This window comes from Neofelis nebulosa, chromosome 3 (assembly GCF_028018385.1).
Source record: "Neofelis nebulosa isolate mNeoNeb1 chromosome 3, mNeoNeb1.pri, whole genome shotgun sequence".
NCBI classification, from domain to species: Eukaryota; Metazoa; Chordata; class Mammalia; order Carnivora; family Felidae; genus Neofelis; species Neofelis nebulosa.
Window position 1 is genome coordinate 121861314 of NC_080784.1, and position 22571 is coordinate 121883884.

Here is a 22571-nt window from a genome sequence, read left to right on the forward strand (position 1 = left end):
AAAGCACCATCAGAACGTAAGAAGGTGAGAGAAAAGAATGGTACAGTTAAGAATGGGAGGGGGGGGCCTCTCACTCACTTCCACATTCTGGCTTTGACAGGAGCTGCTTTCTTTTGTGCCCCTCATTTCTGTGGCTTTTCTTCCTTGGCTCCAGTTTTCACACACCTCTAGCAACCATCCTCCCTCCCCTTTCTCACAGCAGTGTTAAAGGATTCCTGCTGTTATTCTTCCCATACTTAACTATCCCCGCTTGGGTTCTTCAGTCCTGCACATGTTAATAAACAATCCCTCTATTAATTTTTTTCAGTTAAAATCTTTGATGGTGACATCTGTTTCCTGGTAGGATCCTAATAATTACAAGGAGTGGCCATAGGAAATAGATTCTATGAGATGGATTTTGGAACTGTGTTGCTCTCATATTGCAGAGAATACAAGCAACCCCTTGCCAAGGAAAAATAATAGATGGCAATTTATGGCAAGCAGAAGCAACATAATGACACAATTTTTCACCAGGGATGATTTGGTATGGACTGTCAATGGAGGGAAAAGCTTTTGGAGATCAAGTGTCTCTGGAATTTAGTTAATATGGTGCCAACGGGAATGATGGAGATGGGAAGAGGGGCATATAATGGCTTTTTTGACTGTCCTGGACAGCATGCTTATGCACAAAGACAGGGTTACAACTCCAATAGCAGGCACACCCCTACAAGATTCTGAAAGTAATCTGAGGACACTGTTTGAGACAGTGTGGAATCATAGGACTCAAGAAAGACTGCAGACAGAGATGAAGCTGAGAACTTTAAATTCCCAAGTATGTTTGAATCATTAACTGAGGGAACCTGTGTTCCCTTATAAAAACAAACAAAACTATAACAAAATCAAAAAGAAAAAGTTTAAGAACTTTACCTGAGGCAACTGCCTTACAAATGTCAACTTTTCTCAGCACTTATGCCAACACCCCTCATTGACTGCCCATAAGACCAATAACTAGAGTTAGATCCCATATGTAAAAGGAATTCTAGAGAAACTATTTCACACACAAAATTATTATAGGATCTTGCCAATATGTATCAACTTGGGTCCGGAAAGTACCTATGGAATGGATTTTAAGAGTTACTAGACCAAGAGCAACAAAAAAAAAGACTGAATCTGACTGAATTCATCAACATGATTGTATTCATACAGGATTCAGAATTTAATGTGCTATTTCAAGTGCTTGGGGTGGCATTAAAAGCCTGTTAGAATAGATACTTAAAGCTTAGACTCCATGACTATGGAGTCAATGTGACTAGATTGTCAGAACTTGCCTTCTATGATGGAGAAAAGGAGTCAGGAGGCAGACTTTTTCTGTAAACAGCTAGATAATAAATACTTTAGGCTTTGAGGGCCACATAGGATATCTTCTTTTTCTTTCTCTCTCTCCCCTCCTGCTCCACCTCCTTTTCTTTCTGTCTTTTTATAACCCTTTAAGGTATAAAAACTAGGGGTGCCTGGGTGGTTCAGCCAGTTAAAGCATCCGACTCTTGGTTTCAGTTCAGATCTTGATCTCACAGTTCCTGAGATCAAGCCTCACATCAGGCTCTCTGCTGACAGCACAGAGCCTGCTTGGGGCTCTCTCTCTCTCTCTCTCTCTCTCCACTCCTCCCCTGCGTGCTCTCTCTCTAAATAAATAAATAAACTTAAAAAAATAAGAGTATAAAAAGTATTCTCAGCTAACAACCTGTTCACAAATAGGCATTTTGCCTATTGGCTCTAGTTTGCTGACCACTGCTCTATTCTAATATTCTCGTCACTAAACATTAAGAAATTCAATCATGAAAAGCTCTGTGATATCTCTCCTGAATAGCCTGGAAATTATAACAATTGGACCTTTGAATTAAACTTTTTTATGTCAATGAAGAATAATGAAGTCCATATTGGTAGAGAATGGATGGCATCATTTAATCATTAGAGGCAATTTAATCAGCATATTTTTCATTGCAGGGATCTGTTGTGGTAACTAATTGATCCGAAGGTCCTTGTGGATGAAATATATGTATAGCCTATGGAGCTTTAATTTTACCTTTATAATCAAAACAACTCTAGATTTGGGTGCAGAAAATGACTTGTGTTGCAAGAGTGGAGATTCAGAGTCTTCTCTCTGGTTTATAGACTCAGAGCACTTTGACTGAAGGAAGGCCATGTCCCTTTGAGAAAGGATTCTTTTATGCTGCTAAACGTGTATACAATGAATCTTCCTCCAGGCATTTCCCCAGAGAACTCCAGCCATGTGTACTGGGATAAAAGAAATACTCATATCTCTCAGTGCTCATTAGTTACTGATCTCTATTGACACAAATTCCTTGAAGACCCAAAATGTCAGCATGGCATCCTGGTAAGAATGGGAACTTAGGAAAGTCAGGTGTAATGACAAATGACATCTTGCCTTCGGTATATTTAATAATAGTTCCAGGGGGCCCATACAGATACCCTGTGGGCATTTTTTAAGCCAAGAATGTATAGTGGCAATACATACAGATAGCAAATGGCAGAATCCTCACAGAGAATGAAGGAATGTAGGGTAATAAATATATAAATAAGTCCCTGGAATTGTTCAACTCCGTCTATCCACCACCCACTACCAAAATCATAAACTAAAACAAATACTATGTTCCTGGGATAACTGTAAAGACTGGTGCCACCTAGAAAGATGTGAAAGATGTAATAGTAGTTATATCTTCACATCTTCATTTAACTCATCAGTTTGCCAGTACAAAATAACTGCAGATTTTCATAAACATAATTAGGTGTTGATATCAACTGCTATTCTACACATGATACCTTTACTGGACCAAATTAGCCAGCTTATAGATATTGACCTGGTAAATACTTTCCTTATAATGGCAATCAATAAAGATAATAAGCAGTTTGCATTCATCTGACAGGGGCAGGAGCACCTTTCATTGACTTACTCCAAGGCTATGCTCTCTGTCATAATAAAATCTACAGATATACCTTACGGTATATCATAATACATACGTAATGTATGATTGATGCCATGATTCTAATTAACTTGACTCATAAAGAAAGAGAAAATGCCCTAGAAGCTTTAATATGACACATAGGTAACAGAGTGAGTGTGAAACCATGTTGAAGTCCATTGTCCTGTAACACTGACAAACTTTCTACACATCCAATGGTTTAAGGAATATCAGAATACCCTTATTTGTTTAAAAATAAGTTGCTGAATCACCACTGAATGGGCCTTTTTGCATTCTGAATGAAGCATATGTACCTAGGCCAGCATCCTGACCACTTATCAGGCAACCAATAAGGATATCAGTTTTGAGTGGGGCCACAATAAGAATGAGTTCTGCTACAAGGCCAGGCTGCAGTGCAAACTTCCCTGTAATTTGGGCTTTATAATAATACTATCTTGTACTTCTGATAACTCTCAATAAAAAATCCATAATTCATACCCCGAAGGTTTTGGAGAAAGACTATGCTTTATTCTTCCACTGATCCTTTTCTATTGGAAAATTAACTTGTGAGTTATAAATGGGCCCAGAAAGAGATTAAAGTCTGTCTATAGGACACTAAGTGTTTATGAAGCCTAACTGGTCATTCATAAACTGGGTGATATACGACCCACCAAATTACAAATTTAGTTGTGAATAACCATATTCAACTAGGAAACCTAAATAATAAATACACAACCAGACCCATGTAGGTATGTATGGGATAAGTTCAATGAGCATGTGGCTAAAACTTCCATGACACCAGATCCCAATGTTTTACCATCTTTCCCCCCATACATACCTATAGCCTCATGGGGAATTATTTAACCTGTCAATAGAAAAAAAGAAGCATGATCACACTGTTTGAGTGGGTCTGAAAATATACTGTCAACAGTCCAGAGTGAATGGTTGCTGCATTATAGCCCATTTATAGTTGTTCCTGAAGGAAAACAATGAAAGGAAATTCTCCCAGTTAACAAAACTTTGGGTTATATCTCTCAAATGTCTACTTTGCTTTGAAGAAAAGACCTGATCTATAATCTACTTTTAGTAAAAGAAGAAAGAGTGGAAAAGAATATGCTCATTTCAGACTTAAAATATACAAATGAGGTTACTAATTAAGAAAACATTAAGAAGACATATAGAGGGCCAACAGACACATGAAATGATCAGGGAAATGCAAATCAAAACTACAATGAGATATCAACTCACATCTGCCAGAATAGAGAAAATCAAAGGCACAAGAAACAAGTGCTGGTGAGGACGTGAAGAGAAAGTAATCCCTGTGCACTACTGGTGGGAATGCAAACAGATGGAGCCATGTGGAAAACATGATGTTCCTCAAAAGTTGAAAACAGAACCCATGATCCTGGGTATTTACCCCCCAAAATATAATAACACAAATTCAAAGGGATACATGCACCCCTATGTTTACTGCAGCATTATTTACAACAGCCATATTATGGAAGTAGCTCAAATGTCCATTGACTGATGAATGGATAAAGAAGATGGGGTATATACACGCAATGGAATATTATTCAGCCATAAAAAAGAATGAAATCTTGTCATTTGCAACATCATGGATGGAGCTAGAGGGCTTAATGCTAAGTGAAATAAGTCAGTCAGAGAAAGACAAATACCATATGATTTCACTCACACTCATAGGTGAAATTGAAGAAACAAAACAAATGAGCAAAGGGAAAGTAAAAAAAGAGAGAGAGAGGCAAACAAAGGAACAGAATCTTAACTATAGAGAACAAACTCTAGGGTACTAGAGGAGAGGTGGGGAGGGATGGGTTAAATAGGTGATGGGGGTTAAGGAGTGCACCTGTCATGATGGGCACTGAGTAATGTATAGAATTGTTGAATCACTACATTGTACACTTGAAACTAATGTAACACTGTATGCTCACAATATTGGAATTAAAATAAAAAACTTAAAACATTATCTGGAAAACACAAGCCTACAAGTTACTTTCTTCCACGCAATGATACCCTTATATTCTTTGTGATTTACATGAAGAAAAGATGTATTTGAATTCATGTTTCCTAGTTTTTTTCTAAGTAATTGGAGCAGTATAACAAGTATAACTGGACAATGTAACGACAGGTATCACGAACGCCACAATGGTAATCAACAAATGCTTGCTGAGTATTTGTTAGAGTCACAATAGGTTCAAGGTTATACCAGTTTTTATATGGTTGTAAGAAAATTCATCTTGGAAGTATCTTGCCCTGTGGCAAAGCACTTTCCACAAACATTCAAAGTTCATTTCAAAGAAAAGCATATAATTAAACAAACTTAGGGCAGTAAAGGTAGAGATACTGAAGACACAAACCAGAGATATCCTTTAGGAATTGTCACTAGAACTAAATTTACATAAATACATGGGTTGTCAATTACACAGAAAAGTACACTAAAAATTAATTTCACTTTAGTTTGTACCTCAATATCTATGACTATAAAAGATAAATCTGCTAAGAAATTTGTAAAACTTGAAAAAAAAAATATGTCCAGAGTGGTAACTCCCTAAGAGAGTAACTCAGCTATTTATAACATACTTAAACTCTATTGATAATGATATGCCCATATTACCTAACACTAAAAATGTACGAAGACAGAATATGATACAAATCTAAATTAGCCATAATAATTTCAGTAAATCTCTAATCTAAAAGTTGAATCTTCTTTACGTGACCAGGAAACACTAGTGAGGACCAGGATTCAGGATAAGCTTGCAATTAGTATCCCAGTTCTTACTTATCGTTGTTCTGTTTAGTTTCTGTAGCATATAAGGGCATATGCTCTTGATAGCTCTTGGTCTATGGTCCAAGGTCTTCTGTGTTTGGTGGTAACTCTAATTCTGAAATCTCATGTTATAAACTCACAGATATATACACCACATTAGGAGTGCCAACTCCAGGAATAATAAAAGCAGTATCTGATTTCCCCTCTGCCTTATTCTTTTGTTTTATTTCTCAATTGTTTAACAACTTAAGGACTGAAGAGGGATATTTTTTGTTCCATCCCCACCACCATCCCTAATACAAGTCTCTGAATTTTCTTTACTGGAAAGTGGCTTAACACTTAATTATAAATGTGACATATTTCAAAGGAACTGAAATTCCATTCAATACTAATAATATACAAAGGGCATTCACATTAATTTTATGGTACATATGTTTTTATTCATAGTGTTACAGTTATAAGAATAGTTTTTTAGCTGAATTGAAGTCAAAAACAATATTTTACACTTAAAACATAAGCTAGAATGTTGGAGAGACTTGCCCAACATCACACCAAGAGTAAGTCACAGAGCTGGGCTTAAATTCACATCGACTCCCAACTCTGGCTTGGGTATCAAACCATAGTACAGGTAATATTCTTGAAAAAATGAATTAAACTGCAGTCCCTTCCTTGACGTCCCCAATGGATAAGAGCATATGATCCGTTGATCAGATTAAAAAGAGAATTAACTTTAGGTACATTGGCAAATCTAATTTTGCTGTCCTAGTTCTAAGCTAGAGAAAATTGTTTTGATATTCCCTTGTTTCTTTGCTCTATCTCACTTCCCATTTCTACCTCTTTTTTTCAAAACACAAGATGATGGGGGGGAGTGGTGGGTGGGTGGGTGGGAAAGGTACAGCTAATCATGGCTAGAGAACAATAACCAAATAGTTTCTTTTTCTTCATGAATTCTTTTCATGGACTTTAGGGGAGATCCAACTGTGCAAATGAATGCTGTGTAGTCTCTATTACTAAAATATATAAATCAAGGGCATGACAAATATACTCCATGTCCTCGAATTATAAGGAAATCTTGCATTCTCATTACATAGGCTAATATGTGATTATTATTTAGACACTAATGTCTTTCAAAAGTTATGTTAGGTGCAGAATTACATACGATGTCATAATATGAGAATATAACTGAGTCAGAGCATACCTTTAGCAAAACCCTCCCTAGGAAGTTTATCTCACAGCCAGCCTACTGTGGGGATTGTAAAGTGGCTATATAACAGGAATATGTTGATACCAAATTAAAAAACAGGAGAGTTCTCTACTCATTTGTTGAAAGTAACACCAGCAAGCATGTAAAACCCCACCCCTTCCTGATGTTTGCATCCTCTGTAGCCATTTTTGACTAAAAGGGAAATAGCAGACCTAGCAAAGTGTGTCTCTTACCACTCTCAGAAGCAACCCAAGGCCTCCTGAGGCCTATACTCTTGGTAAACATGACTTCTGGGTAGAGCTCACACAGTAGCAAAGGATCAAAACGCTGGGCACCTCGAGAAACGTCCTCCACCATGCTAAGCATGTGATAAGAGCCATACTGCCCTGTTGTGACTCCATTCTCTTCTCATAATGTGGTCACGGGCTTACTTGTATCAGAACCACTTTGGGAGCTTGATAGAATCAGAATTGGGATTGGGGCGCAGCCCAAAGAACTATCCACCTTGTAACAAAGTATCCAAAGCATCCCAGTAATTCTTAGGTCCACTCAAGTTTGAGAATAACTGTAGTCTTTTTTTATACAGATAGTACTTCTAGCACTATATTTGATGACTACAGTTACAGTTATTATCTCTAAAATTTTGCTGATGTATAAAAACACAGGATTTTAGTCTTTCCTAATGAGGAAAAAAAATCCAAAGGGCTTATGTTGTTTGTTAAAGAATGAATGCATATTTATAATTCACTAAAGTCTCTAACTTGCTCAAAGTCTGCCTTATTTCACCAATATGATTTGTTTATGAGGGCCAAATTCTCTGTTTCCAGACAAAGAACACAATATTTGAAATTATATACCTAAAATGTAGGTTGTAATTCTAAAGTGAATATTGCGTTTATGATGTTTATCCAAAACTAAATAAAGTAATATAAACTGTGATTTGGGGCAGGGGGATTTAAGCCATATGTGGTTAAATAAAGGCAATTTTAAAAGTATTCCATTTCATGCTAACGTTTATAAAAATTGTTTTACTATTATTAATTACCATAGTCTAGGTGCCGTATTAGGAAAATTAACAGCCCAGAAGTCAGGCACTAATCTGGTTACAAAAGCCAAAGTTACAAAAATTAATGTTCAGTTACTTTACCCATGGCTGATATTTTGCACCAGATTAAATACTGAACTCTATTCTGAACTAAAATAACGAAACACAGGGAATTCCTGATAGGGCTATTTTCATTAATATTTGACATTTGGAAATGTATAATAAAATCTATGCATGAATTCTTTAAAAATGTAAAGTTTCAGACAAAGAAATATGATTTTAGAATATGAAGAACCAGAATTTTTTACATTTTCTATATTTCTTCTCTCCTATTAAAATGTATAAGGAGAAGCTTTACACCATATAAAGTTTTAAAGATAGAGCTATCAAGAATATATGAAAATAAATGTTTTAAATTTATTCTTAACTTTAGTAATCCATTTTATTTATTGAGTCAGATGGCTTAATTACTTACATTTAAACACAGTGTAGAGAAGAGCTATCCAAATAATGAATTTTCCCCTATATATTTTTTCTGAGTGTGTGAAAATAAGATACTACTAGTAATTAAAAATCTTGCAGCTTGAACTTGAGGAATTCTTATATTTTAATGTAGTTTACAACTGCAGGAAAGTTGAAAATCAGCAACAGATTTAAAAATACAGAGACGAAGGATACCAGCTCATTCACTGGAAATTATTGATACTTCCAGATTAATCAGATTTTACAGATAATCATCCCTAACCTTCTTTGTCCGGATCTTCACTGCTCTAACATTACCTTTGCTTTAATTTCTTTTTTTAAATATTTTAATTCAAGTTAGTTAACATGCAGTGTTATATATATTAGTTTCAAGTGATTCAGCAATTCCATACATCACCTGCTGTGTATTACCACGAGTGAGCTCCTTAATCCCCACCTCCTACTGAAACCATTCTAACCTTTTACAGTCTCATTCATTGCTTGGATTTTCAGATCAAGCATTCTGAAATTTAGCAGGATAATTTACCATAATCATCCAAAAGTATCATAATGATGACAAAAATACCTTAATATCAATTCCCTAATCATTTATATATTTTCATATATTTACTAAATAACCATTTAATGTTCATTATCGAAAACAATTGTTCAGACTTTAAGAGATATAAAGATTATGAAGCACAATTCCTGCCCTTGAAGGAACTTACATATTATAAAAAAAGAAATAGATTTTTAGAAATTACCTTAGCACAAGGTAGTTTATTATAATATTGCATTAAGATCTGTAGTTGAAGAATCTTTGTTTATCCTAGGGTTACTGTAAAAGTATTATCTTGGAAATAAAGTATCAATAAATCTTTCGGTCTCACAAAATGCAGAATTGAATGGTTTACAAATTTAAAAGATTTAAATTCTACAAAATGTCTCTTTTGACATAAAGAATTGAAAATGTATCATGAATGAATGTGCAAATCACACTGAATATTACAAAACCATATAAACAATGTGAGCTTTTTTATGTATGCACACACACACTCAAATGATTCAAGATGCATATTATCAACACTTTGAGGGGAAAACTGGTATATTATAATTTTATCCCTATTCTCTATTTTTCAATGTTTTATAATGCACATATATTACAAAATTATCCCATATGGTTCTATGCATGGCTAACCAGCCTGGCTCCAACCAACTTTTTATCATTAGGAGAAAATAGTCTCAAAATAATTCCCTACAAGGATTAGAACTGGTTCATGTTCAGATGTTAAACTAAGTGGGATCATAAAATAATACTAGTGACCTTTTGTAAGGAGTGCACATCTAAATCAGTTGTCTCTCAGAGCACTTTTGCCCTTTGAGGGGTCGGGACAGATGTAATGGAAGCAGATATGGCATCTCGCACAAAGCCCAGAAGAAGTTTAGCCAAATATTTCACAACAGTTTTCACTCCTCAGCATGGTTAAGCTGTTTCAGTTTCTTAACCTGAAAAAATCAAGATACTGATCCCTAATTCCGAGAGACAAAATCTGAAGCCTGTATGTCAGACTACATCCTGGCATTCAGCAGTCATTGATAAGTGTAGCAATGAGTATGACAATGATGATGGTCATTCTAACAAAGGCTACCTAAATGTAGCTAGTACCTAAACCGTGCCAATGGCTGTTCCGGTGTTTCATGAGAATTAACTTCTTTTAACCTCATAACCACCCCATGAACAAGTGCTCTTCTTATCCCATTTTGCACTTACGGTGCCTGAGGCACTGAGAAAGTAAATACCTTGCGGAAGCTCACATCTCTGTCCTAGTAAGAACTGTAATAGCAGCAGCAGCCAGTAGCATTAATGATAAGGATTATTAAACTGGTAAAAACACCAAATGTGAACAAAAGATAATGGGACTTTCTTTTGTATTTCACTGTAGAAACAACAGCGAATTCCAGAGAGATGTTTCAACAATGAATAAGTATAAATCTTGCCAAGGATGACAACCTAAGGGTAATATTGATATGCTCTTTAGACTTTATAAAAGCTTACTTCCTCATGGTTATATCCAGGGTTTTATCTAGACCGGTGGTGTATGAACGTCTGATGGATACAGCCCGAACTGTGGTATTCATGCTATTCCTTGTCCTTGTGGTGTCCACATGTGCTTAAAAATCTGCATTCATTTCCTGTTGCTGCTGTATAAAATTACCACAAACTTAGTGGCATAAAGCAACCCAAATTAATTATCTGACAGTAGAAAAGGTTAGAAGTCTGAAACTGGTCTCACGAGGCCAAAATCAAGACATCGGAAGGAATTTGTTCCTCTGAAGGCCTTAAGAAAGAATCCACTTACTAGCATTTTCCAGTCCTGAGAAGCCATCCACAGCTCCTGGTTAATGGCCCCATTCCTCCATGTTCAAGCCAGCAAAATTGGGCTGAGTCCTTCTCATGTTGTCACATGTCTGATACCCGCCCCCGCACCCCCTCCTCCCGCAACCTCTCTCTTTCACTTATAAGGGTCTTTGGGATTACACTGGGCTCCCTGGATAATCCATGATAATCTCCCCATCCCAAAGTAAACTGTTTAACAATCTTATTTCCATCTACAACCTTAATTTCTGTTTTCCATGTAACAGCATATTCAGAGCTCCGGTGATTAGGATGTAGACACCTTTGGGGAGGCTTTATTCCATCTACCAAACAACAGAATACTACTTTCAGCTCTAGTTCTTTTCTTCCTTTCTTAAAAGCTTCTGAAGTAAAACAGATATATGTACAAGTATACCTTCTGCCTCTCCTCACAGAATATTTGCAGGATAACACTGATTAAATAGTTTAAATGATCATTGTTTAGATTTCTTCTTGAGTCAAAGTAAATGATACATTAGAAGCATTTTCTAAGAGTCAGTTACGAGGGGGTTGAAAATTCCTTTGAGGATGCAAAGCATTGGGCAGATGCAAATTATTAGCCTTGCATCTTTAGAGTGCTCTTTATGGCAGGCATTTTCAATATATTTTAATCACATCTGTATTATAGCCTTGATGATTTTAAATATCCTAATGGCCTTCATTAAAGACTGTTTTTCTAGCATTATGTTGTAGATATTTTACTTCCTATTATTTCACTCACCTCCAAGGACCTTGAGAGCAGCAAAACTTTCTAAATGTTTACAACTGTTAGTTAGAAACAGTTGTGTCTATTTTATCCCTTGCAAAAAATGTTTCCATGTTGACCTACTAATGGTAACATTAGTTGCTTATTTTCTACTAAAATGGCTTTCTATATACATGCTTACTTCACTGACTATAAAAATGGAAATGTCCACATGGGAGGATGCTTTTCTAAAATGGGTGCACACATGCAGTTGTGTGAGAATAAAATGAGTTCATTTCAGAGAGTTATAGAGTGGCTAGTAAGCCAGGCTTTGGAGTCAGGCTGTCTTGGAATCCAAATTCAGCCAGCTTCAAGCAAATAATTAACCTCTCTGAGCTTAGATTTCCCCCATGAAACATACAGATAATAGCACCTACAAAATCAGTTACTGTGAGAATTAAATGAGATAAACTATATAGAGGATTTATCGTCATTCCTGACACCTGTAAGTGCTGATGAAAACTTCATTTCAACACTTTTTTTAAGTTGAAATGGGTCTTTGGAGGACAGCATTTGCCAGTGGGTGGGATCCCACTTCCCAGAGACATAGTAGCAGGGAATCATGGAGCCAGGAAGTCCTTCCCTTTAGAATACTTCTTTAATCCTGACTCGGTCAAGGACAGCGTCTCAGATTGGAGCTCTTGTAACTTCATGAACTCCAATACTATCAAATAGAGGTTGACCTGTGTGTCCAGAGCCTGCCCTTACTTAAAATTGTTTCAAGACTACTTTACTTTCAGTCTGTTTATTTGTATGGTCACCTTCTCTTTATGGCAAAGGGTAATGATTTTTTCATTTATGGTACTGATATAAATGTTCCTTTAAACCATATGTAAGCTGAAAAAAAAAGTTAGTTTAAAGAAATTTTTTTTTCTTAAACAAGAGAGTACTATAGCCAAAAATTTGAGGAAGGTTTTGTGAGAATAACTGAAATTTGCAAAACTCTGTCCCAAGGGACTGTACTCATGACTGCATTCTGAAATGAGTAGTGACTTTCTGGAACAGAAGTTATGCATCAGGAATCACCCCCAATAGTCACAGTAAACACTCTTAGCTGTAGCTCATCCTGCTAACTAGTTCTCATGACTAAATTATTGAGATCTCAGAGGCTGAAGGTTTCTGAGTCATCTGATGTTGACTTAGAGTGAAGATAAAAAGAAATAGTGCCATTCAGCTTTTCCATACCTATTTCACTTAAATACAGTCCCTGAAGGCTGGAGCTACCTTTTTATGTATTTCTTGAGCCTAGCACAGATCAGGAATACATGTTTGAAGAGTGAATGAATGAAGGATAATTAATCTGGCATAAGATAATGAAGGCATTAGTCCACTCTTTCTTGACGAATATCCTCAATCCTAAATGCCCAGAGAAAGCAATTCTAATTTTTTTAATGTTTATTTATTTTTGGGAGAGAGAGAGAGAGAGAGAGAGCAAAAGTGTGAGTAGGGGGGCAGGCAGAGAGAGTGGGAGACACAGAATCCAAAGCAGGCTCCAGGTTCTGAGCTGTCAGCACAGAGCCCGGCACGGGGCTCGAACTCACGAACTGTGAGATCATGACCTGAGCCTAAGTTGAACACTTAACTGACTGAGCCACCCAGGTGCCCCAAGAGAAAGCAATTTTAATTTCTGCAGTGTTATTCTCTTAAAATAATAGATACTAATTGAACTATTATTATGAGCCAATCATTCTCATAAATAATTAATATGATCATCAATATACATAATGTCTCCTGGGCATCACAGCGATCACAGCGTTCATTAGTGACTGAGCCATTAGGTGATCATGTGCTTTCTTGGCTTCAAATCCAGTGCAATGGAAAAATATTTCCTATATTATTAAAAACTGTTTAGTCTTTCTTTAGATTAATAATAGTCTTGTATGGATAATGATCTATTCTTTATCCAAAAAATCACTGTGGATTCTTCTTTTGTTTTTAAACATTGTGCAATAATTTATATGAAGAGAGAGCAAAATTGAAATATTTATAAATGACAGGTCACCAAATACCCAAGCAAATGTAACTTTAAAGTGCATACACAAATAGCAAATATATTAACACTAGAAAGCTGAACAAGTAAAACTGTTAAAAGTAAACACAGAAAAATAAAAAGTAGAAGAATATACACTATGTTTTTTTTCCTATTTTTTGGTCACTCTACATATTTTCAATTACGTGTATGTATTATTCTAGAAAAAGAATAATAAAACTATTTCATCTTCCAGATACAAATGGAGGATATTAAATTTCATTTACTTTTCTACCCTAATCATAGTTTTTTCTATTTGCCCCAGAAGATTTTTTAATACACTAAGTTATATTAAAAGGTTATAGACATTTTAGTAAAAATAACTAAACTACTTGTTATCAGATTAAAAGTTAATTTAATATCGGAAAATGCCCTAAATTATCTTTGTGTGACAGGTTTTGTGAATTTTTTATACTTTTTGTCATAATCAAAGAAAGCTCTTCTGCAAACGAATTTGAAAAAGAAAGCCAAAGCCAGGGCTGTTATTATCTGAGGCTAGATTTACACCCCAGCAATAGGGCCTTCAGAAATGGCAACGACTTCATTTATCCTTTTTTCATAAATTTAACTGGCTACTTTACTGTCACTCCCGTGCTACTAGCTAATCAGCAAACATCTCTTACTGCGCTTACCTCTGCTGAACGGATGCCAGAAGCTACGCCTTCCTTTCAAGAGCATCCGATCTATCAGAATAATAAAAGTCACTGTCATAGTAGTGTTGCTTACCTGAACTGTTAGCCAGTCTCCAAGACATAAAATTGTCAGTTTAAATTATTTGCATTTGTATCAGTTACTGTTTTTTCCATTAGGAAAATATTTCAGCAATAATTTATTTGGGTGACTTCTAATAACCGATACGCTTGCTTCAAACGTGTGTTTCATTGACACACATTTCTAACATGGAAACAATCTGGTTACGTCCAAGTAGTCAAATTGATATTATTTTTGGAATGTTCAGATGAATAATATGCCGATTTTTGAACAATGTGAGGTCACTTACATAGCTTACATGATTATTCACACAGTGGCAGGTTTACATAGTCTGACAGATGAAAATACCTGCAAAATCAGTAGAGATGCATACATGCTATTGAAGTACCAACTGCGTGAACACACACAGTCCAAAATATTCTTATATTTAGAATGCCTTACACATGTTCCCAGTTTCATTTCATTCCTACTTTACTTTCCCCAACAGATAATCCCCTTCTGATTTTATTCCTATTTTCTCTAACACATCTCACAATCAAAGCTCTCATTTGAATAGTTAGAATTAATCTTAAGGGAATTAAAGAAATAGGCATATTGTGTGTGTCTTACTCAACCTGTCAATGCCATTTTCCCTACTGTATACCCTCCTCTGTTTCTATTCTTATTATACGCCCACCTCCCTCTCATTCAAAAGATGGCCAGGCCCAAGAGCTGAGGAAATCGCACAAAAAGCAGTGTTACCGATCTCAGACTTGAAAGAACCATCCTCTCAAGAACTACTTGCCCTTTAACAGGGATGAAAACATGGTGCAAAAAACCCTCTTTCTCTACCAGTGTTCAGATGACAATGCATTCCATGGTTAAATATGTTCGTGAAATATTGGATTAGAGAAAACTGAAGATACATAGTTGCAGAAATTTATCAGACCAGTATGGAATGTCCCAGTATGCACATTCAAAACTTATTTCACAGAACACTTTCTCCAAGGAACACATATGGTACACAATACAGATTGAACAGCACAGTACTAAAAAAAGAAAGCCCTGGAAGCATGAGCTCAGGTTTTCCAGGTATTGGCCATCAGGTAAGAGAAATTATGAATCACCCTTCATAATCTCCCACGTGGCCCACCATTTTCACCTAGCACAGGCATGACAATTATCAATCACAGAGCACCTACTATGCTGCAAGTATTACCAAATGTTCTTTCCTCTTTTCATCATGAGTACAGAGAGGTCTTGTAACAGAATTACCTAAAGAATGAGGAGCCTAGGTTTTTATATGTACCAGTTGAGAAAATTGTTCTAAGGAGTCATAAAGCAATAAAATATTTTAACGTAATAAAATGAAATATGAACATACTTTTTAATGAATCTTCTATATTCTCCTAAGCAGAAGCAGGAATGAAATATGTGTTAATAGCTAACTTCACAGCAGACTGGTCCTCACAAACGAAATAGAAAAGCTCTCCCTTTCTTTCTATAATTACACGTGCTTTCTAATTACCCATAGGTTACTCTCAACCAGAAATTTGCTTAGGAGAACCTTCCTATTACTCTTCGGACCCTGAAAGATTGAAGTGAGACATTATATAGATTTATACTCTATTAGGAGTAAACTGCTTAGACATAATTCAAGCAATTCTGAAGATATCACTAAATCTTTACCTATATAACTAAATCAACTGTTATTTTTACTTGTATGCTATTAGAAATGCCTTCATCCCAAAAGCTAAGAGACTTTGAATCCGCTATTATCCAGTTTTTGTGTGTGTGTTGGTTTTCTTCTTTGCAGGGAGGGGCAGAGAGGATGTATGATAATATACTTTATAGTTGTAGGCTAAATCTTCAAGAATAAAGAAATGAAAATTAATCACATTTTTATTTTAAAAGAATATGATGTAAAATTCTTGGGGCGCCTGGGCGGCTCAGTCGGTTAAGTGCCCAACTTTGGCTCAGGTCATGATCTCGTGGTTCGTGAGTTCGAGCTCCACATCGGGCTCTGTGTTGACAGCTCAGAGCTTAGAGCCTGCTTCAGATTCTGTGTCTCCCTCTCTCTCTGCCCCTCCCTTGCTTGAGCTTTGTCTCTCTCTCTCTTTCTCTCACTCTCAAAAATAAATAAACATTAATTATTTTAAAAACTGAATTCTCAAAATGGGAGAAAACTGTTCTTTACCCATTAACTAGTTTCCCTGAAGACAAAACACAATTTCACATATAAAATCACATAATTTGTTTTCCTGGCAGACCATAGGTTTCATCCAGTTCAATCTGTAGAGAATAACCAGAGAAACATGTTTGAGATATTATTGTGTTTAATAGAACAATTAGAAAGGTTAAACAGGAGAACAAAAAAGGACATTTACATGAAGCCCTCAATCTTGAGATTCAGATGTGACACCAGAAATACAGACAAGGAATCATGTAAACACATTCCATCTAATAAAAGTGAAATTTGAATACTGAAGGTATTAATACCTGCCATTTGCTAAGCGCCTGCTACAAATGCTCCAGGCATTTTACATACAGAATTACATTCAATTATATCAAAAATAGATATGTTTCTTATCTCAGATATAAATAAATTGGATTTTAGAATTTTTTTAAGTTATTTATTTGGAGAGAGAGTAAGCATGAGTGGGGGAGGAGCAGACAGAGAGGGAGAGAGAATCAGCAGTAAGCTCTGTGCACTCTCAGTGTGGAGCTCTAAGTGGGGCTCGATCTCACAAACCATAAGATCATGACGTGAGCTGAAATCAAGAGTCCACAACTTAACTGACTGAGCCAGCCACTCGGGTTCCCCAAGAAATTGGATTTTAGATGAGTAATTTGTTTAAAATTATACAATAAGTGACAGTTTCAATATTTGAGTTGATATGAATAGTTACAGATATTGATATAGAGAATCAATCCACAAACATAGACATATTTAGTTATCTTGAAAATATATTTACGGTGTTAAATTGGAAAAATGTATAGGAAAACAGGTGAGAGATTAGGAGAATAGGTGACTGCTCTATAATACAACAAAAATCTTGATATATTTTAAACTGCAATTCTATATGTATATCCAAAGATCTATCTTAAATTTCTTTTAAGGGGCACCTGGGTGGCTCAGTCAGTTAAGCTTCCTACTTCAGCTCAGGTCATGATCTCGTGTTCGTGAGTTCAAGCCCCCAGTCTGGCTCTGTACTGAGCTCAGAGCCTGGAGCCTGCTTTGGATTCTGTGTTTCCCTTTCTCACTGCCCCTCTGCCGTTCACACTCTTGTCTCTCTGTCAAAAATAAATAAAACATTAACAACATTCCTTTAAAAAGGTTGTGCATGCTTTTTTTTCATTGTAACATCTTATACTGTTTAAAACTAATAAAACATTAGATATTTTCCTTCCTATAATATTAATGCAAAGGTAACAATTAATGATTCAAAGAATAAATTTTGTGAGAAAATTCATTTACCTGGAAAGACATTTTAAATATAGAAAGCAAACTCTTGTTACATTTACTCATAGAACCACAACAGGAAAGTTCAACTTTCATGTGGTTATAACATGAGTGAGTGGAAAGTTTCCAACTTTGTCATGTGGTTTAAATAAACCAAGTTACTATATATTTCTTCTGAAACCTAGGACCTTTTATACACAGAATTTTCTACTCAAATTAATCCATTAGAAGATTTAATAGCATTTAAAGTTGATTCTCCCCAAATAAGTATATAAATATAATACAATTCCAATGCAATGAAAGGCATCTATTTTTATTGGTGCAGATCCAGCAAATAGAAGATGGCTCATGAGCCAGAAATTCTTGGGATCCTGGCACCAGTCTCTTTCAGGTGCCAACAGCTCGTTCTTCCTGATTCCCCAGCTTCCTGATGGTTATAAAATAGCAGATGCCCCTGGCCACTTATGAAAACTGGTTCCCATAGCCTAGTTAGGAAAATTATTCCTGGTGGTCCAGACTAGAGATCGCTCCCAAATCCTTTACACCAAATATGTAAAAGCTAATTTCCTATATCAAAGTTCTTTCTGCCTAAAATGGCTAGATTGCTTTCATTAAATGTCTCCAAATCAAGTGTTACACAATATTCCAATTGTTTCATGGAAGGGGGAGAAGTAGATAAAATAATCTCTTAACGTAAGTAATGAAAAACTAATAATAAATAAGAAATTTATGGGATTTCTTAAATAAGAAAATTATGGAAAAGAAGATCCCTCAGGGGGCACCTGGGTGGCTCAGTAGGTTAAATGTCCAACTTCGGCTCAGGTCATGATGTCATAGTTCATGAGTTTGAGCCCCGTGTTGGGCTCTGTGCTGACAGCTCAGAGCCTGGAGCCTGCTTCGGATTCTGTGTCTTCCTCGCTCTCTGCCCCTCCCCCACTCATGCTCTGTCTCTCTCTCTCTCTCTCTCTTTCCTTCAAAATTAAACATTAAAAAAAATTAAAAAATAAAATCAAATAAAGAAGATCCCTCAGGAGAACTTTCCTTAGCAGATATTGGCTTGGAAATAAACAAATACATGAGTGGAACAGAATAGACAATTCAGAATGCAGATTCCAAGATACATAAGACTTTGTGGTATGGCAAAAATGGAATAGATGACATTTGAACAATGTGGGGGTTAGAGGCATCAACCCCTTATGCAGTCAAAAACCCTCCTATAACTTGTGATTCCCCCAAAACTTAACTACCAATAGCCTACTATTGACTGGAGGCCTTTTCAATAGCATAAACAGTCTATTAACACAGATTTTATATATGTATTATATACTATATTCTTACAATAAAATAAGCTAGAGACAAGAAAATGTCAACAAAATCATGCAGAAGAGAAAATACACTTACAGTATTATACTGTATTTATTAAAAAACAAAAAACGTGTATAAGTGGACCCTTACAGTTCAAATTCCTGTTGCTTAAGCATCAACTGTATTTCAGTTTACTGGGAAGAGTATGGTTCATTTAATAAATGCTGATTTCTCAGCTGGCTTTAAGTTTGAAAAACTTAATCCCCCAGAGGGACTGCGATACTAGCTAGTAAGTTATGCTACTTTTATACCTCCTCTTTCTTCTTGACTAAGATTAAATGTCATAAGCATTCTCTCTGTAGGCCTTGATTTAAATACATTTTTAAAATCTGCTAGAAGTAATATGCTATCAATTTTTAAGGAAGTAAAAACATCCTATTAAAACTATTAAAAAACACTATTGTAATTTTATGATTAATACAATTTTATAACTATATAATTCAAAATTCTAAACTTCTTAATAGTGCTTAACTCTTAGAATATTAACCTTTGAGTGAATTATTTCCTCACCAACTCTAGGGACTTTAAATTTAGAGACAAAAATAACTGCATGGATTTTCTTCAATTTCAGTAATCAAGTGAGATAACTCCACATATTCTTATCAGGAGAACCACTAGACTTAGAAGGCATCCTATTCTCAGTGCATAAAAGACCTGATTCACAGATTGTTTAACTTTCGATGAAAGATGCAGAATAGACATCATCTTAACAATAACTCTCTAAAAGGGAAGAAGCTTATGGAAACAGAAGAGACAGTATTTGAGAAATACAGGTATTCTAGCCCCAAATGTATTTTTTTCCTCCAAAAAAAGAGAAAGTCATTCAAACTACCTTACCTAAAAAGAATATGAGTGTAAAGATTCCACAGTCATCTTATGGAGACCAGATCAGAAAAACAAGTGCAGGTGGCCTGGAAATGGAAAGTTGGAAACTAAGACTACTCCCTCTTTCAGTCCTCCTTAATTCTCTCCATTCATCTTGCTAATGATCCATCGTGGACAAGAGTCAACTGGCTGTCATCCTCTATTGTGTGTCATTAAACATTATCCTTCCCCCTTCCACTGACAACAGTCTTATTATCTCTTGTTTGAAAGGAAAGAAAGGCTTTGTTGAGTCCAACAAATCTGTAAAAGCAGACAACACACATCACTGGCCAGTAAGCAAAGGCAGCAAGCTGCCTCTTAAATGCCTATACTTGACCCAAGTGACTATTTCCAGGAATCTGAATGACCCACGGTTTTACCCATTTAACACGAGCACGGATGGATGGGACATGATAAAGGATGGTTCTCAGTCTATAGACAAGTGCCTGGAGTAGTGAAAGTTTTAAACTTTTATTGACAAGTGATGAGAGAATTAAGGAAATTATCTCATTAACTGAAATAAAGGTAGAATTTTGCCTCAATTTTATCTCACTGACTTTCTCATTAGTGATGCAGCAGTTCACTAATTGTACTAAAAATGCAGTTGTCTCCTGAAACTTTTAATCAGTCTATTAAATTTAAATAAAATGTGATCAACCAATGAGGAAAATGTGTAAACCTTAGGGATTTTGCACAGTCACAAGAAATACTCTACAAGTTGTCATTCTAGTGACATGATTTTACAGAATCATACCACTTTGATGTGGTGTGTTTCTTTCCCACATCTTTGATGTATTTCTCTGCTCTCTAAACTCTTCCTAAAAAGATATGATGACTTGGAAGTTACAACTTTAATAGTTTAGACAAGTTCTTGTAGGAAACGAAATAACACAATGAATTATTAAATATTTTCATATAATTATACTGAACCATATAACTTCTTGTTCAAAGTAGGTGCTAATTTGATGCTCTCACCTATCAAGGTAATGTGATATCCATATCATATGAATTCAAAGTAGTAACACAATTAGTGGCAGCTATTAAAAGAAGGCCAAAACTTCAAGTGGTCTTGACACTATGTTATTTTTCTGACAGTTAGGCATGATCCTTTCTATGGCTATATTAGAACAAAAAAAAAAATGAGTGAAAATATTGATCCTAATCAAAGGATGATGCTTAGTCTTCAGCACGGATCATAACCCCAAAATGAGGCACATGGCAAATGAAATTCCAAGTCAGAAACTATTCTTGTACTTTTTTAGAATGTCTTCTTTATAAAGCAGAACACATAAAAAATGAAGCATGGGAATTACTAATACAGAAAAGCAGAAGAGCTTAAAAGAAAGGAAAAGATGACAAAGTATGATAAAACATAACTTATTTTAATTAATTGGATACAAAGGAAATCTTGTAAAAGACCATACGTAAGGCATTGATAAATCACTTCTTAGGATTATAAAGGGAAGTGGTCTTTCTGGATTATTTCAGTGAGGAGCACTTGAAAACAACAAAGACATTTCTATTCAGTGGTAAATGTCTAAAAAAAATCATTCTTTTTATCTGAGTGAAAAATAAACACAAAGGGGGTATAATTCCATATAATATTTGGTATTTTTACCACCTGGACTATTTCAATGTCTGCAGTGAAACTTGGATACTATTCTTTATATTTAGAATAGGAAAGAATTACAAGGCCATATAACAGCTTATTTTTAAATAATAACTTCTGGAATGTTTGCCCTTCCTATTCTTATTTCATAGCTGTCTCTAAAATTACTGTATGATATTACATAATATATAAAGTAATAAAATAGCAACTGTAACTTAGGTAATCAGGTAACAGCTATTTAAATTCTTAAAACGTGTGACTTATATTTGGCAGGAATGATATTCTTTACATTGGATTTTTTTTAACCAAGCAGTAAATATTTGGGTAGATTCTCCATCTTCTTATAATTCAGTGAATGATCCCATAATTTTCAGTTTGATGCTTACTTTTCCACATATATTTATATTTTTTAACTAGATCATAACTGGTACTGTGATATGGGTAAATAAAACATGCTCTCAATTTGTCTTAATCATTCCCATTTTATTCTTTCCTGTAAATGCCCTAGTCTAATGCCCTTTTAATCACTCTATCCTAAGTTCTTCTCATTGTGGGTTTTTTTTCCTCCTCTCACAACTATTACCCACAATATTTCCCCAAGGATATAGCACTATCTTTCTACAGGAAGCCATATGCCCTAATTTGTTTCATGTGGGAACTTGATGGCTTCATTCAAGTTTTCCCCCAATTTTATTTTATTTTCTCCATAAACAGAGAGTTTGTTTTCTCCAAAAAAACTCTATCTTTTATATGTAAATATTACACTATTGACCAATGGCCTAAGCATTAAAATAATAGCTAACATGTACTAAGCAATTACTATTTGCTCTGGCACCCTGAAAATCACTTCACATGTATTTTCTCTTCTAATCCTCAAAAAGACTCTTTTGAATAAGGATTATTATTGTCTCCACTTTTGCTTTTTAAATGGATA

General features: G+C 35.4%; 1 protein-coding gene across 1 annotated transcript in view; it reads right to left on the reverse strand.

Annotated features, from left to right (window-relative positions):
• Window positions 1-22571, reverse strand: part of BANK1 (B cell scaffold protein with ankyrin repeats 1) — a 309831-nt gene that overhangs the window by 284255 nt on the left and 3005 nt on the right. The window lies entirely within an intron of this gene.